The sequence below is a fragment of the Augochlora pura genome, chromosome 7, assembly GCF_028453695.1.
Source record: "Augochlora pura isolate Apur16 chromosome 7, APUR_v2.2.1, whole genome shotgun sequence".
Lineage (NCBI taxonomy): Eukaryota > Metazoa > Arthropoda > Insecta > Hymenoptera > Halictidae > Augochlora > Augochlora pura.
The window spans coordinates 18,331,122-18,347,925 of record NC_135778.1 but is presented as its reverse complement, the minus strand read 5'-3'; the positions used below and the strand labels follow the sequence as shown (position 1 = coordinate 18,347,925).

At 38.7% G+C, this 16,804-nt stretch overlaps 1 long non-coding RNA gene across 1 annotated transcript in view; it reads left to right on the top strand.

Moving 5' to 3' along the window:
- The window catches only part of LOC144472887 (uncharacterized), a 432,141-nt gene that overhangs the window by 74,810 nt on the left and 340,527 nt on the right, over positions 1-16,804 (top strand). The window contains exon 2 of the long non-coding RNA XR_013494472.1: positions 2,926-2,991. This is a non-coding gene — a long non-coding RNA (uncharacterized LOC144472887). The remainder of the gene's footprint in view (positions 1-2,925; positions 2,992-16,804) is intronic.

Sequence of the window (16,804 nt, the reverse complement as noted above, 5' to 3'; positions counted from 1 at the left end):
GTTAATCTTCCTGAAAACGGAGCCTTAAATGAAAAAATATTATACATTCTTGCCTAATTTTCGTATGCAAATTCGCTTGCGTCCAGGACGAATTACCGGCCATCCTGTGCAAAAAGCAAACATGCATGTTTCCGTAAACTCGCAACATGGTAAACTAACACTCAAGTTGCCAAAGAAAAACCAGAAGGTGACTGAACTAGCACACGCGTCGCAGATCAAGAAAGTTTCTCGTGGAATTAGCAGCAGTGCCTAAGGTTCGTAGAGACAGCAACGCGAACGAGTTTAGCGCGCAACCTAACAGATTCATTGACGGAATCCTTAATGAAAAGAGGGGAAGCATCTCCGCGCGGCGCACGTAATCGTGAAAATGATTTTCCTCCGTCGATCGCTTCGATGTTTCTCGCCCGGCGCGAACGCGACGCAAAAGCATTCTCAGAGAAAGACACGGTGCAAGGTGAAACCTTGAGGGGATACCTCATCCTCGGAATTTTCGGAGGCTTTCCGAGAACACACAGCCGGAGCTTACTCGTTTCATTCATTCGTTCTGGCTCGCTAAATTATTCAATTCATTTTCGTGCGCAGCCGAACTAACTCGAATCCAGCTGACTATATACAGGGTGATACGTAATTATGGAAACATCGGGAAATGGGGGGGTTCCCGAGGCCATTTCAAGTAACCTTTTCCTTCGCCGAAATGCAATCCGCGGCTTTGTTGACGAGTTATTAATGAAAAAATATAGCTGCGCGCGGACGATTTTTCCTGCTGCTGCGCACGCGAGCCGGCTGACCGAAGCCTATGTCATTCCCGGGGCGCGACGGAAGGAAAGGTCTGCGCTCCAACTTTGAGCCGCGTTCGAAGGAACGAACAAGGATTTTAGAAATGTCCTATTAATTTCACAAATTTCACAAATATTATTAACGAAAAACTCACCCATTCAGTTGTAAATGTTGTAATCAAGAAGGTGCAATCCATGTATGTAAGACGACACAGATTACACTAACGTTCACTTTCACTGTCCTATTATTCCACACTGATCACGAATTATGCCTCCATGTAGGTATTGCACAAATACCCAAAATATCTTGTACCGTTGTCGCGGCACGTACATTTTAAAAGACGGCAAAGTTGCAGGGATGAAATCTGGAACGAAACTGACGGTGTGCACGAAGATCTTCGCGCAGACTATGTCGATCGTCGTAGCAACGCAGACTATGGTTTTAAAGAAATCTGAGATGCTCTGACAAAAAACGGCGCTTCCAAACTGCAACACGGTGTAAGTATTTTCAGACGAAAGCCAGAATGGTCGACAGTGAAAGTCATGAAATAGGGAATGAATTAAACGGATGTTTCGAGTGTCTTGGAGCATCGAAATCCTGTGCGGCCAAAGGATCTTTCACAGACAATGAGAGGAAAGACTGTGACGGTGAAAATTACGGAAACTCCTTTCTACAGTTTGGTCACACGCAGGCTGCAAATGTCCCACGCAGTCCGTAAGCAACGATCCCAAGGTCACTTGAAGTTGTCTCATTCTAACATCTGCAGCGCAGCTATATTTTTTCATTAATAACTCGTTAACAAAGACGCGGATTGCATTTCGGCAAAGGAAAAGGTTACTTGAAACAGCCTTGGGAACCTCCCATTTCCCGATGTTTCCATAATTACGGATCACCCTGTATATATCGCAGCCAGGTCGTGTGTCCCCCCATCGCTCGGCTCGCTGTGCGACCGATGTCGATCTTAAATTCGAGGCTCGCCAGTTTTCTCCGGTTCGACGTTGTTGTCGTCGTCGACGTGTGCCGCCGGGATCGTTTTCCCGACGAAGAAAACAGAGCGCGCATAAGTAATGCATGCTGGAGGCTTGGCTTACTGCACCGCGTCGTTACTTTCATCTTTGCTGAACGCTTAGTTTTCCTACGCGCCAACTCCGGGATTCTTGCGAGGAACGAACTGGAATACGTAGCGAGATTGCTTTGTCGGGGCTTAACACTTCTGCTCGCAATGACAGCTGCGGATTAGCTGTTTCTGATGAGCAGTGGAGCCGATTATTGTGCGGTGACCAATTTTTATGCTTTTGGAATGTTTTTGGGCATGATTAATTTTGTATTTGTCAAATACGCGTTTGTTGTAACTGCTACCTGTTACAACAAACACTTAACCTCTCTTAGATTTATTTCATAGCTACGTTGATTAGTTTGTTACTAAAAGAAAATTTGTATTCATTACATGACAATGTTTAAATATTAATGGCATATGTGTAAAATTTAACTTCAATGTGAGTGATGAATATTTGGTACATCATGTTCTAAATCTTCATAACGGGTCAAACACAATATTATAGGGAAAAGAGTTAAAATATAACTTATTTTGTTAATATATCAGAAATTACCTATCTTAGATCCTATTTGGTGCAATACTTTTTTATATAAAATTCAATACTTTATTTGGGAAGAAATATTAGCTATTCGATTTAAAAGTTGAAGGTAATCTTCGTATTTTATTAACCAGTTAGTTGCGTCATTTTATTTTGAAAATAAATTTGATGTCCTTTATCGATCAAAGTAAGTATAGTTTTGTCTACAGTTGTTCTAGAATTACTTTAAACAGTGCGAAATTGATGACTGTGTCACCAGAAGCAATTTTACATAAATCGTAGAAAAAGTATATTTACTATAAGATATAAAATTGCCATCTTATTATGACGTGTATACACGTCGTATGCAGCTAACTGGTTAAGGAAGCAAAGTAACATAAAATTGATTTGAATACTATATGTACTTAATGTACTATATGTATGTCTTCCTAGATACCATGCAACTTCTGTGTGAAATGCTTTTTGGTACAAGAAATATTTTATTGATGGCGATCTATATCAGTGGACATAGAAGTTACCAACTACATAATTGTTATGTGTTTTTCTTTTCCAGGGAATGGTGAAAAAGACAAGAAAAGTGGTTGCCAACAACTCTGTGGATTGACACGAGTGATTAAAGGTATGTATAAGTTAATGTTGTTTTGCAGCATTGTTCACTATTACTCAAATAGCAAAACATGTTCAGAAAAGAAAAACGTTAAAATATATAACATCGTTACAGGACAATTTAAATAAGAATTTTTGTAATAATTTTTTTCATGAATATTACAAACAATCTTCAACAAAGGCAGTAGAGAAATATTATTTCTCAATTCGTTGCCATTTCTAGTTTTTATATTGTCATTTTGTATCTGTCTTTGCGTTCTTTGGAAAAACAGTTATTCTATAATTTTATGATTTCGACGTCAAAATTAAGCACTAGTTAATTTAACCCTTTGGCACGGCAGACTTTGGCACGGCCGTAGTTTTCCGTTAGACATGCATTTCTGAGGAAGTATATTAAAATATGCAAAATATTGAATTCTATTACATTAAACCAATATTACTTGAAGTGAACAATAATTTTAAGCTTTTTTTACAATATATAACATAAATATATTACAATATATATAGTTAATCAAAAGTAATAAACGGGGGCGAAATTTGATCTGGACGCCCATTGGCGCCTACAGTACCGGGAAGCCAACATGTTTCGGACGCCAATAGGCGCCAACAGTAGTTAAAGGGTTAATATCAATTAACGATAAAACTATACAAATTATGTAACTAAAACTTATGTTTGTAGATTCTAAAGTAAGTGTTCTGACTAATTAAAGACGTCCGAAAATGGTGTCCGAATATTAATGCGGCCCCTTGTATTTGTAATTTGTTCACAATCCAGTATTTAGTTGGAAAACATTTGGGAAACAATAGAGGATTGATGAATCGCATATGCGAAGTATGTCGGCTGCGAAACAAGGAACATATCGTTGTTTCGAATCCGCCCATCGAAATTTGTAGTTCCTTGGAACCATTGTGGATTCAAACACGGGGAGAACAATTGCAACACTCGCGATCGTTTGCTCGTTGAAGCATGCTTGAGACTACTCTAAATTAGCTACAACACAAAAGAAAATCGTTTCCCCTTTACGAGGATTCCGCTCACATTGTAGTATTGTTCGTTGTTCTCCGTTTAGGATGCGATTGACTACAACGGGGCGCAGCTGTTTGTTAATTGCACAAAGCTCGTTGATTAACTGTAGTCGCACAACGTTGCCAGCAGTGGTGTGTCCGTAATTTTCTTTCATACCTTATGTAGAAATTCTCTTCCGACTCGTTTCACTATCTTCATTTCATTTTCTTATCTAGCGAAAGAATTGACTGTTGTGTAACACGTTTTGTATAGTTATTATTAGATTGTAAATACTTGCACGAGATAAAAGTTATCTAAAAATTTTTTTAAATTCTAAAACTTTGGGAATATGTTAAATATACGTAGATGCGTATCGTGCAATTTAATTAATTTAATACATTATTTGTATCAATAGCGTGCGTCAATTTGTTCTAAAATAATTGCTTCAAATAAAACGGTCAAGTTTCGAATTTGAATTCGCGTTTTAAATATTGTGTAAAATAAAAACAAAATTGAAGAAACGAATTTTCGAAATCGTCTTCTGTTCTTTTTAATCGAATTCTTAGACCGCGTCTGCATAACAAATAAGATTAGCCCGAACACGCGCGAACACAAATCAGAACCGTGTGAAATATCTGTTGAATCCACCTGAGCCGGTGAATACCAAATTCAACAATAGTGGCAAGCGTTCTAATTCTGATCGCCGCCCGTCAAATTAATTTTGGGCAACTGGTAGAAATGTGGTGGAGCCGGTGGTTGCGTTTTACGTTAAACGATCGATACGCGTGAACTTTGATTCGAATGAAATATCTTCGCTCGGCCACGAGCGAGCACGAGCCCCGACGCGACAAGAGGGTCGATCGACGGTTTTCTAAATATTGCTCTTGTCTATTGATTCTCCAACAATTTCGAACGCGGCGTTGCTAGTTCCGAAAATTTAATTGATTGAACTCGCGAAAATGGAGGACACCCGACGGTTACTTTGTCAACAGCCCTGCTCGTAAAGTTCTGCCGCGACAGACCCGATTGTTTCAGTCAAGAAAGCTTCTTTATGGTTTCAAAGAGTCGATCGAATATTTAAGCACCTCCGTTGGAAGAACCCTTTAACAAAGCAATTTATCCGATTCTTCATCCCTTTGGACTCAGCTCCGCAATTTTTTTTCTTTCTAGCGAAGACTGAGTACTCCATCGCAGCAATAATTACTTTTTCCTTTGGTGTTTTGGAAATTGCTAATATCGATTGCAGCAGAGAAATCTCAACGTTCGTCCGTACTCTTCACGAAATATGACCATTTAGACTTGATTATACATGGAGTGGCACGTATAGTGTTTTATAAAAGTGTTCGGACGCTGAACATATGGTTAACTTTAATGACCTACAATTTAGTAATCGTGTAAGAAATGAACCGAAGCTTTTTCTTCCGATAGTATATTTACTATACTTTGGAAATATGTATGATACGTTTAACTTAGCAAAACTTAATAGTATAATATTATAAATTAAACGATAAGTTGCAAAAATATTCAGAAATATACATAAATAACTAATATTTTTTGTAATCAAAATTTTATCGTCACGTGTCCCATATGTCTTGACATATTAGATATAACTTTCTCGAGATATTGCAAGTTTATTCTTCAGAAGAATTTCTGTACTGAAAATATTAATTGCATAATAATACTGACCGAATATTTTTATAACTTAAAAACTAACCGTGATATCATTTAATTTATAATATTCCGTTATTCAATTCTGTCAGGTTAAACGTTTTATAGGTGTTCCGTCCTGGGCATAGGGCCCCAAGGACGACATTCAGACAAGGAAGGCCAATTTACAGTTTATGATGCTAGCAATGGTAAAAGGCTATTTTTGACGAACCGATCCATCAACTAATTTTAATATTTCGCGCGACGCATGGTAATCGGTTTACAATTTCTTGTTCACGGTCTCAATAGCGAACGCTGGCATCATAAACCGCGGGGATTTCCAAAGGGCTCCGCGGACCGAGGTCTGAAGGCCCAAGCCAGGCTCGCGACCGTTCCGCGAACGGCTATTTTTACGGTACATTCAGACCTGGAGGAAATCCCTGTCAAACGTTGCTAATACATCCCCTACCACAGAGTTCCTTCCTATCCCTACTTTAAATATTTTTCCACTTCCACCAAATTTCTCCTGCAACCGAGCTTTCGTAGAAGCTAATATGACAACGAAATAACAGAATCGTTTTTGCAACAAGTGCAGCAAGTTTAGAATCGTTTTTGCAACAAGTGCAGCAAGTTTAGAATCGTTCTTGCACCGAGGTAGCAAGATCAAAGAATCGTCTTTACATCGAAGACAGCTAGTTTAGAATCATTTAACTATTATAAATCGTGACGTCATTATATCGAGATTAGCTACAACTGCAGCCAAGTACTTTGTAGCTAAGATCGCTTCTGTACAAAGTGTAAATAAACGGATTCTCCGGAGTTAGCCTTACAACCTTTCTTCGTTAACCGGTCGTAAATCTAAGTCGCCAACGAGGCGAACGATACGACACAACAATAGGTATTTCTAAATTTGCAATAAACGCTCTATTGGAACAAATAAGTTTCAGTTAATTCAACTAGTTTGATTATATATAATAATTGACGTATATTATTAATTCACGGGCAATCATGAAAATTTCCAATTCCACTTATTAATTTTTAAAGAAATATAACGTCATTTCAATTTTAAATTATTATTTTATATTATTTAAAAATATTTATGCGACGAAGCTATACGAATATTGAAACTATTTTGTTTACTTACATAAATTGTAAGAAGAAAAACTTTGAAAATAAATTAAATATAAAATCTGTGGGAACGTTATATTTTATTATTATGATTTGATAAATAGGCGACCGCATTAAATCGCTCCCAACATTCTTATTACATAGAAAAGAATACGGAAGTTTTCAACAAGGTTTGTCAACATTTTCAAAATCATATATATTTATCATAGGTGTACATTTATGCGGACAGTTAAATATTGTATTGACGAATCTTTCCGCTAAACATTATCGACCGGTAAATAATCGGAAGGATAAAAATATAATTTTGAAATTCATTCGAGCAATTCAGAAAAACACCGTTCGATAAATCCTATCCCGGTAGATAGAAGTATTCGTTTAAAATTGATTATTGTTCGTCGGAATAGTTTTGGATTGCGTCGCGTGTTTCTGTCCACCCATACAAGAAAGAGAATAAATGCTTTCCGTTCTATGTTCCGCTCGATCCAATTACAACGTTAATTCCGCGGACTCCGGCGACGGCAGTGTTTTTCATTTACGAACGTACATACACGCCGTTCGCTTGTTCAACGCTATATCTGCGCTTGGAATAAAAATTTCCTGCCACGAAACACGCGCCACCGAATATACTTTGCCCGACTGATTCCCCGGGAAGATTCGTCACGCTTAATATCTAATTGTATTTTCATAAACATACATAAAGATCTTAGTTCCTTGTCCACGGAGAGTGCAACGTTCGGGCGCGCGCACGGTCGCGGCGCTAAAACGTAACTTTATCGTGAAACATGAAATATGAAATGCTGACGAAGTGTTCGTCAGTTTCAACATTAAATTCAAAGCAGAATATAAGAAAATGTTATCTCTCGTAGTTCCATTTATAATGGAAAATTGTGTGTAAATAAAGTGTTCTAAAATAATTTCTTTTCATGGAATTATTGTTGTAGAAATTCCAGAATAACTTTTCCATATGAACGCTTTTATAGCGATTGTTCATGGAACGAGTTAAACATTTTACGAGAACAGAGATATTCCTTGAAGTGAAACATACAAGTATGTGTTAACTGAATTTCGTCAGGAACGAGAGGTACCTGCAGATTTCGATTCTTCGATGTGATCAGGTATTTGAAGGAAATCGGAAGAAACGTACGTAACATGAGAAATAGTCGATTCATTTCTCAATTTCCGGGCCGCCACCGGGGCTCGTCTAGCGAAGGAAACGAGCAATCGAGAGGACCTGCGTGTGCAAGGGGGCTCGGGCTCGGGCGCTGGCGGGGGCTGGGGGGGGGGGGGGGGGGGGGGGGGTTAAAAGAAAATAACTTCGGAAATTCTGAAGAGTACACGGAAACTAGAAGAGCGCTCGTTAGGTGCATTTTAACACTATCAGAAATTCCCCGTGCAGCTCGGAACGGTGACTCCTTTCATCGGGCTAGACACCCGGAGCAACGAATTTACACAGTCTTTCGTTCCGAGTTTTAATCTCATTTCGCTCAATTTCGCCCTTACCCAAGTCTTGCTTCTTTAGTCACGTTAATGAGTGAACGTGCTTCAAAGCGCGGCAGATCGGTACACACCGTTCGCCGAACTTCAGTCTCATCGTTGCTGAATTATGGCGTATTGCGCTCAATAAATGAGAAATATTAGGTTGTCCTATAAGTTCCTTCCGCGCTACGCTACGAGTGACTCTAAGTGGCTGTATTTATATAAATATGCAGGCTTATCTCTTAACCGTTTATGGCATCGGTTTCAGTCGTCCCAGAGCTCTTTCAAAGTACGTTTCGTTGGGGACAAAGTCTCTTTTAAAATTTTTTCTGCACCGTTCAATATGGAGAGCCAAAAGAAGCATTTGCGACATGTTATGCTTCATATACATATTATGCTTCACTACGACTATTAGGACCTTCCACGATTGGTTTAAAAAATTTAGAGCTGGCAATTTCGAGTTGAAAGATGAAGATCGCAGCGACCGCCCAGCAACGACGGATACGGACATTATCAAGACTGTGCTCACTGAAAATCTGCGATATAGTGTGCGTGACGATAGTGGATGCCACTAATATTCCCAAGACAACGGTACATAAGCATTTAATCAAGATGGGATATGCGAATCGATATGAAGTGTAGTGTACTACGAGCTCCTTCCTCAAGGTGATACGATCAATGCTGACAAATATTGCAGTCAACTGGATCAATTAAAAAGCCGCCATAGCAGAAAAACGGCCAGAATTGGCGAACCGATGAGGCGTCGTTTTTCATCACAACGCAAGATCGCATGATGCGTTAGTGTCAGGATTTATTGTGGAATACGCGAATTTAATAAGCGCATAAAAGTAATAAGCGCACAAATCGACACGTTTACTTATTCATATATACATTTAGACAAAAGAAAGATTAATGTTACTGCGAGATCAAAAAGCACGCGTTGCGCGTACGACTGCTGGATCGATAAGAAGGAAACCAGGGAGCGGAAGAACAAACGCGAGCGGGACCTTATTAACAAACGCGCATATCGATTACTCGGTTGCAAGGGCCAGTGCTGCCCAAGAACACTAGATCTAGCTGATTCCCTAGGAATAACCATATTTCCGACAGTTAGCCGTAATGCAAAAATGATTACAGTGTGATTGGGACGTTCTACCTAATCCTCCTAGCTTCCCAGACCTTGCTCCATCCGATTATTACTTGTTCCTCTCTTTAAAAAATTCTGTCCGTGATAAATCATGGAAAGAGGGCATAATGAGGCTTCCTGAGAGATGGAAGAAGGTTATAAAACAGAACGGTTCATATATAACATAATATATCTACCGTAAACAACAAACGTCGTGTATTCATTTCGCATAAAAAAAAGAGAAGAAACTTATGGAACACCCCAATAATTGTTCGCGCCGCCTAGTGACGTTCAGTGGACGATTCCTTAAAAATCATTATAACTTGAAAACTTGTTTATCAACAGGCAACGAAATGAAACATACCTTACTTGTCTCTGTAACATTCCATCATTTTAACCCTTTGCGGTCCGCATAGATTTCGCGACTCGCTCTCCGCTTGGTACCGTTCATTTTGAACTTTGCCCACTCTTTAATTTTGGTGATTTCATTATGAAAAGTATTTCTCTTCTATTCGCCATTATCGTTCCAGTTAAATGACATTGCATATTAAGTAATCTTTGGTCATGTATGATGCTAGTATTATAATCTATCGCTGAACACTCGAGTTCGTATCTGTGTTGATTCACGCTCGACATAGAACTGCTAAGGGTTAATATTCTTTAGAGATAAAAGAAAGCCTCTGTGTTAACACGTACAGAGCCACGTCAGTCATCGGTGACTGACACGTCAGTCATCGGTATTAATAAACATGTGGTACTTACTTTTAGTCTATAATTCTTCACACCACTGTGTGTGTGTTATCAAGATTTACGAAAGCCACTTTGTAAATTTTCGTTGCAGGCCCAGATAGAAATGTTAAGAAATGGGGGTTTTTGATTTCTTTGTAATTCTAAGTAGCAGTAAAATTAAAACAAAATCAAATCATTAGTACTTTGCTTTTCTAGCACAAATTTAAGTCATTTCATCCACGGTTGAGAAGTTATTTTTTGTAGTTCTCTTTCTTAGACCAGAAGCAGGCTCGATACAGTCTCGAGGAAAACCTGACTGCAGACTTAGCTCTGGAGACTTAGGCCTGCAGGCTGAGTGCAGCTACGAGACAAGAACGGAGTCAGACCCGAGGCGCGTTGCTCGCGCGAACTAGCCGACGCGTTCGCGAACTCGCATCGCCAGATGCTCGCTAGAATTGCGCTCGTAATACGTTCCGACACCTTAGATTGATTAAGCGGCAGACAGGCCGTTGCGCGGCATCAGGGCCGCTGCTAAATGTCTCGCATCTGTCACCGAGCTTTCCCACTTGCCGCGCGCGCTTGCACGCTTCCGCGCCGGTCCGCGGCGACCCGCGGCGACCCGCGCCAGCCCGCGTCGGCCCGCGGAACCCCAAAGGACGGGGAAAACATGCCGCACACGCCACACCGCCGAGAACTCGCTCCTCTCCACTACATTCATAATCATTCTTCAGCCTGTGTATCCACGCCCGGGCCCAGCCCCACGCTCAGTCAGCCAGGCAGCCAAGAAAATTATCTCTCCCCTTTGCCGAGCTTCCACTAGACATCGTTACTCTATGGAGCGAAATTCTCCTGCAATCCAAACGTAGTCGCAATCTATTAGGCTGGTCCTTCAGGGGACGGGCTAGGTCGTCAGGATGAAGAACAGGGGCTTCTTGCGAATTCTTTTCTCAAGAATTTTTCGACTCTCTTAACAATCGGCCTATCAAGCCGATCAAAATTACCTGTTTCGCGTGTCTTGTTTCATTTAAAACAAAAATTTACGTAAATCACTTTCAATAAACGGTTCAAATAAAACTCGTTCTATTTTATACGTATCCGAAATCGTGGAAGCCAGTTTTCAGGGTACTGTTTCCAGATGTAGGAGAATTGCTAAAATGCTCATACACGTTCGATTTTTCCGGCACCTTTATCCATTAATACTGAATGTAACGAATGCGAAGTCTAACTAGCGCATTTTTTGTGTTTTGCTAATGCGGTAACTCTTGCCGAAGCCGAGTTTCTACAAATGAATTTTGCTAGATGGGTCAGTCAGTTAGTTCTTCTGTAGGGGTGATTCTGGCATTAGCATTCATCATTGTTCAGAATTTCTTCTCGGCGGAGAGCGTTGGCGATAGTTTCCGCCGCTCCCCTTTCTGTGGTTTTTGATGCGATCCAATTTTCGAGTCATTTCCACAGTTTCACGTAGCCGCGGAGGGAAAATCCGTTTAGAGCATTTTGGATGGAGCGTAAAAGCTGGTAATCCGTCAGAGCGAAGTCCGGCGAGTAAGGTGGATGCTCGAGAACTTCCCACTCAGGCTCTTTCCCGGAACCATTTTTACGAAATTTTGCAGCGTGAATTCTAGCGTTCCGGCTTTTGTTCTGTAAACTTATTGCTGGGTCGGGTAAAATCCACGGACCGAGTTCTTGTACTTTGTTTGGTCTTTCGAAACGGTGATCGATCGTTTGGTGTCGGGAGTCTCACCCTCTGGGCTGCGTGACAAGTAAGTTACCATGTGTCGTTACTGAAAGATGATTGTCGTTCATCAGTTGATCGCAAAACCAACGGACGATTTAAAATATTTCAGTCTTTCATCTTAACATTCTGTCTTTTATTTTCGCCCTCCAAAAGAATTCCTGCAACTTGAAACCGGTAAATGTGAAAACGCAACATTTCGATAGAAATTAAGGTTGAATTTAAAATTTTTAAGAATTTAAACTCGCTGCGATGTACCAAGTAAGACTTAAAAATTGCGAAGCATGTCCTTTTTAATTATGAAGGAGAAATAAACATACGGAGAATTAATTTCAAGCTTTCGCGCATCTTTAATTACGACGAGGTGATGCAATATGCAAACACAGTTAATGCATTTTTCTATCTCTGTTATCGGATGATCCTCAGGGGTGTGCGTCCTCTGCAAATCTTCGCGTACATAATACGAGGGAACGTTAATTTTAATTGCTGCTTAGAGGGCGCAACGAAGCACACTGTTTAATGAGTTGTCTATTATGGAAATGATAAGAGAAGTAATTAATATCTAGTTAGAGGTGGTCGTGAAATAAATTGTCCCGCAACGCAGTTAGTTCCGAGCGGACTTACTTCATGAGCAATTCCATTGTTTGTGGAAGGAAACGAAGTTTCGATGAAAATTGCAAATTATTCTTTATACTCACATTGTCGGGGAAGCATAGAAACTGTATAGTCGATTGCATCACGCATGCAAATCAACATTCAGGTTTTACGCGCATACATACATAAAGCGTTCATGTTTTATTCGTACATTTATAAAATATTCATATTTTATTCACACATCTGTAAAATGTTTTTACTTTATTTACACGTTTGTAAAATGTTTATACTCTGTTTGCTCATTTTTAAAATGTTCGTATTTTATTCATATCTTAGTTATGCATTCACAAGATTTTCATATTTTATTTGCCGATTCAGAAATTATTCGTATTTTATTCATATGTTTACAATGCCTTAATATTTTATTTAGACATATATCAAGTTGGTTATTTTATTGAGTTGAGTATAAATGTACGAAGATTTTGTACTAGCCACCATCCATAAAAAGATGCACAGTCCCTAAATGAGAGATAACAATTTTGGAAGAGTATTGTGTTAAAACAATATGTTTATAATTTGAAACTTATGGAAATTCTCATTTCAATACGTTTCTTTACGAAAATTAGATTTCAAGAGAAGAACCTTCGGTCAATTAAACAATTACTTTTACTAAATTGAACTACTATTAATAAACTGAAGAATTCGAATAATTCTCGAACTATCTGTACATGTAACAATTAGTTTCGTCGCGCACATTCGTTGTTTGATACGTAACGTAATGGAATTTCGCGGAATATCATTTGATAAAATAAGATATCTGGAGTTGTAGCAACATCAAACGGACTGGCATTTATCCAACAGACTGCCAGTGCAAAACTGCACGAAATGCATTATGTCCATACATAATGATAATTTGCACTTTGAGGAAAATCAAGAATAAAATATCGTCGAGTGCTCGGGGAGCCAGGTTTTCAGATTTATTCTCGTGTTCTACAATGCGGTCATAAATTTTCATTCAAAAGTAACGTGTACGGCGGGGCTCTGTGTAAGCTTCGCGTTCGAATTACCGCAACCTGTTTCTCTTATTGTTTCCCCCTTATAACGTTACTATACCGGGAACCTGTTATAAAGTAAGCCGCGAGTGATCGTCAAATTCATTCGTCACTGATAACTCGAAACAACTCTTGTAATTTAAAAATTTGTAAAGCAGACTACACTCCCAAAGAAAAAGATAAGACAGACGCGTGCTATCTTTAATTTCTCGCGTTATAATTATGGTACAGGAAATGTGCAAACGATACAGAACGACTACCTTCTACTAATACATAAACATAATTTTTATTGACTTTTCTTCAACGAATTCTCGTCGTAAAAATAAAAATACCCAAATGTATGCAGACAAAATGATAGCACGTCTGAAAAATATTCCATATTATATAAATTTGAAATAGACATTTTCTTTACAATTATTACGATTAGAATATTTCCGATCGCACTATTAATTTCTTCGAAATACAAGAGAAACAAGAGAATAAAACTTGATTCCTTCTTAAAGGAACGGATGAACATTCCTACTTAACAGCTTATTGTTATAAATATCCATCACGAGTCTGACTCGTTAGAGTACGGTAAGGGGTGTTAAACATGTGCAGGCTCATTTTACAGGCATGGCGGCACTTAACAATTAGGTGGTCGTTAAAATTGATTACACGTTGCTTCAAAAGAACGAGTCGCTATTGCATTTTCTGGACATTTTCCCCGCAGAAACACGACTGGCTGAACTACTTGGCGCGAGACACTGCCGCGTCTCCTGATAATCAAGGTTCTACGGTAACTGCATCCGGTTGTCGGCAATATCGTTGTCCACGCGAAGTCACCGAGTCACCGAGATCGATTGCGCCCGGTAAAAACCGCCAAAATCCTGCGTCTTTGTTCTTTCCCCGCTTGAGTAATGGTCCGTCGCCGTTGCAATATCCGGCTAATGGAATGATATCGTCTTTTTTCGCGTGTTCCTGTTACGCGTGTCCGCGATTCGACGCACTCGACTAACCTCGCGGGCATGTATTAGCGTTGTGACCCTCTGCTGCCTCAGACCGCGATATCCATTTTCGAGTAATTGTTACGTTGCGCGCTGTATGCAAATGCCCACCGGGTAAGGGCGAGCATTTAGCAAATTGCGGCCCGGTTGCGCAAATTTTTTGCTCGTCTCGCGTCGCGTCGCCGGACCGCGTTTGTAATCAAACGAACTCCGTGATGCCCGGCTCGTGAATCGTATCTGCTAATTTTCTACCTTCGCCGTGTTCCCTTCTTAACGTTTGTTCCACCAAACCGGCGAAAAAATTGCGCGCCCTTTGTCAGACATTTGTTTCACCCATGTTCCATGCTCGTTTCATTCCCCGTGTCTTTATTGCAGCCTCGTACACCTGTGCTCTTGAATCGTAATAAACGATAATTCTATTATATCCATAGTTATAACGGTGTTTGTTTAATTCTCTTTCTATTGTGGGACATCTAACTCCATTCCAAAGAACAATAAGGGAAAGAATGAAATAATCTCTTGCACTACGATTTCTTTCTCGTTTCTTTGCCTCGAATAAATGCGTATACAATAAAGATAATTTATTGTTACCATACGATAATTTGTACTTTGTTATTTACTAATAATAGAAGAATAGAATTTGTTTCTATTTAAAATAGATAAATGACATCCACATTTGATGGATCATGTTCGAAATCTTCATAACAGGACACGATGTTTACGGCAAATGGTTAACAAATTTAATATTAAAAAGTTTGATATTATTTGTGACATGAATATAGTAATAGAACAATAATCATCCTGTAATGTTATTATATTATACTGTAAAGTAATTTAGTCTCCAAAATCGAAATATCTCCGTAAGGTATGCACAGGTAAGGGGTGTGTATACATAGTTATAGAGTGCGTATACATAGGTATGCATAGTAAGGTATAATAACGCAACATGATCACCTCATGTAATTAATATTATTTAGACAACACAATTTTACTTCGTTAATATTATTATAAAACAATATAAAATGTTGTCTTAACTTATTAAGATATTTCGCAAAATTACTGTAACTTAATTAACTTCTCTTCAGTGTTGACACTTGATAGCTAATTACCATCCATCATGCACATTAACCCCATGCTGTAACTATACATGTACCGTATAATATATATGTGCATCATGATCATGTTGTTTCTATAAAGAATTTTCCCTGTGTAGCATAACAGGGTACTAAGGAGTCTTCGACACAGCCATAAAACAGCTTTTATCAGCCTTTTTTCGAAGGTCGTTTTCATTTTCTTGTAGATAAGCCTATCATTTTTTACGCCTACTTTTCAAAAGACGTTGGACGCGAGTTCGCCAAGCATCGTAAAATATATTTTTTCCCTTAAAAAGATTATCGATTCGTCTATAAAACGTGTTCACACCCTCCATTGTACAGAGTGCACCAGATTTCATCCATAAAATGCTAGTAGCATAGAATATTATTAAATCCAAGAGGAATTCATTTCTTGATCAATAAAATTCAATTATTAAAATTACGTTGAGGAATTGAAGACGTTGTAAATTAATTTCGACGTCTTCGTTAATTTCAAAGATTATTAACCTGAAATCAGCTCAATGTAATAATTGTAGCGAGTAGAAAAGAATTTCCTCGTAATATAAGAACATTATTCACGTGTGAAACATTATTTTGTAATGTTTATGAAAATATTGTAAAAATATAGTTTGTTCTCTTTTGTGTCAAGGTTAAAGTTTTATCGTACTTCTCTAGACAAATGTAGATTGTAAAATCTAATTAATTTCCATTGCTTACAAATTTATAAATTAACACAAACAATTATATTTTAAATCTTGCAATATTTAATTCGAATCGTTTAAAAGTTCTTGCAAATAATACTGAACAATGGCGAACTAACTCTTTGAAATCGGAGACGTATTCGGACGTAGTTGGAATGGATGATGCGTTGTTACGGAAGGACATCTGTCGTTCGCTATATGTTACATGTTACACCACACCATCACCGCATCCACGAGTTTGCATAGGTGATTGGCATCGTTCGAATTCCGCAATTGCTTATTAACTACGAAAATTAACATCGCCTCAATAATGCAGCGCGCGATGCATAGCATGTAATAATATGTTCATAACTTTCTACTTTACACATATTAGATAATTCAAATTAATTGATTCAATGCCCAAAACACAAACGCAATGTATAAGCTTAATTTTAGTCTCATCTAACCTATAACTTAGTGCATAGATCAAATTATACGATTCAGTGCAGGTTAAGATACGATAACCAATGCCTAACCTATTTTTTATCTTAATCCTCGATTTATTTTCCCCTCTTT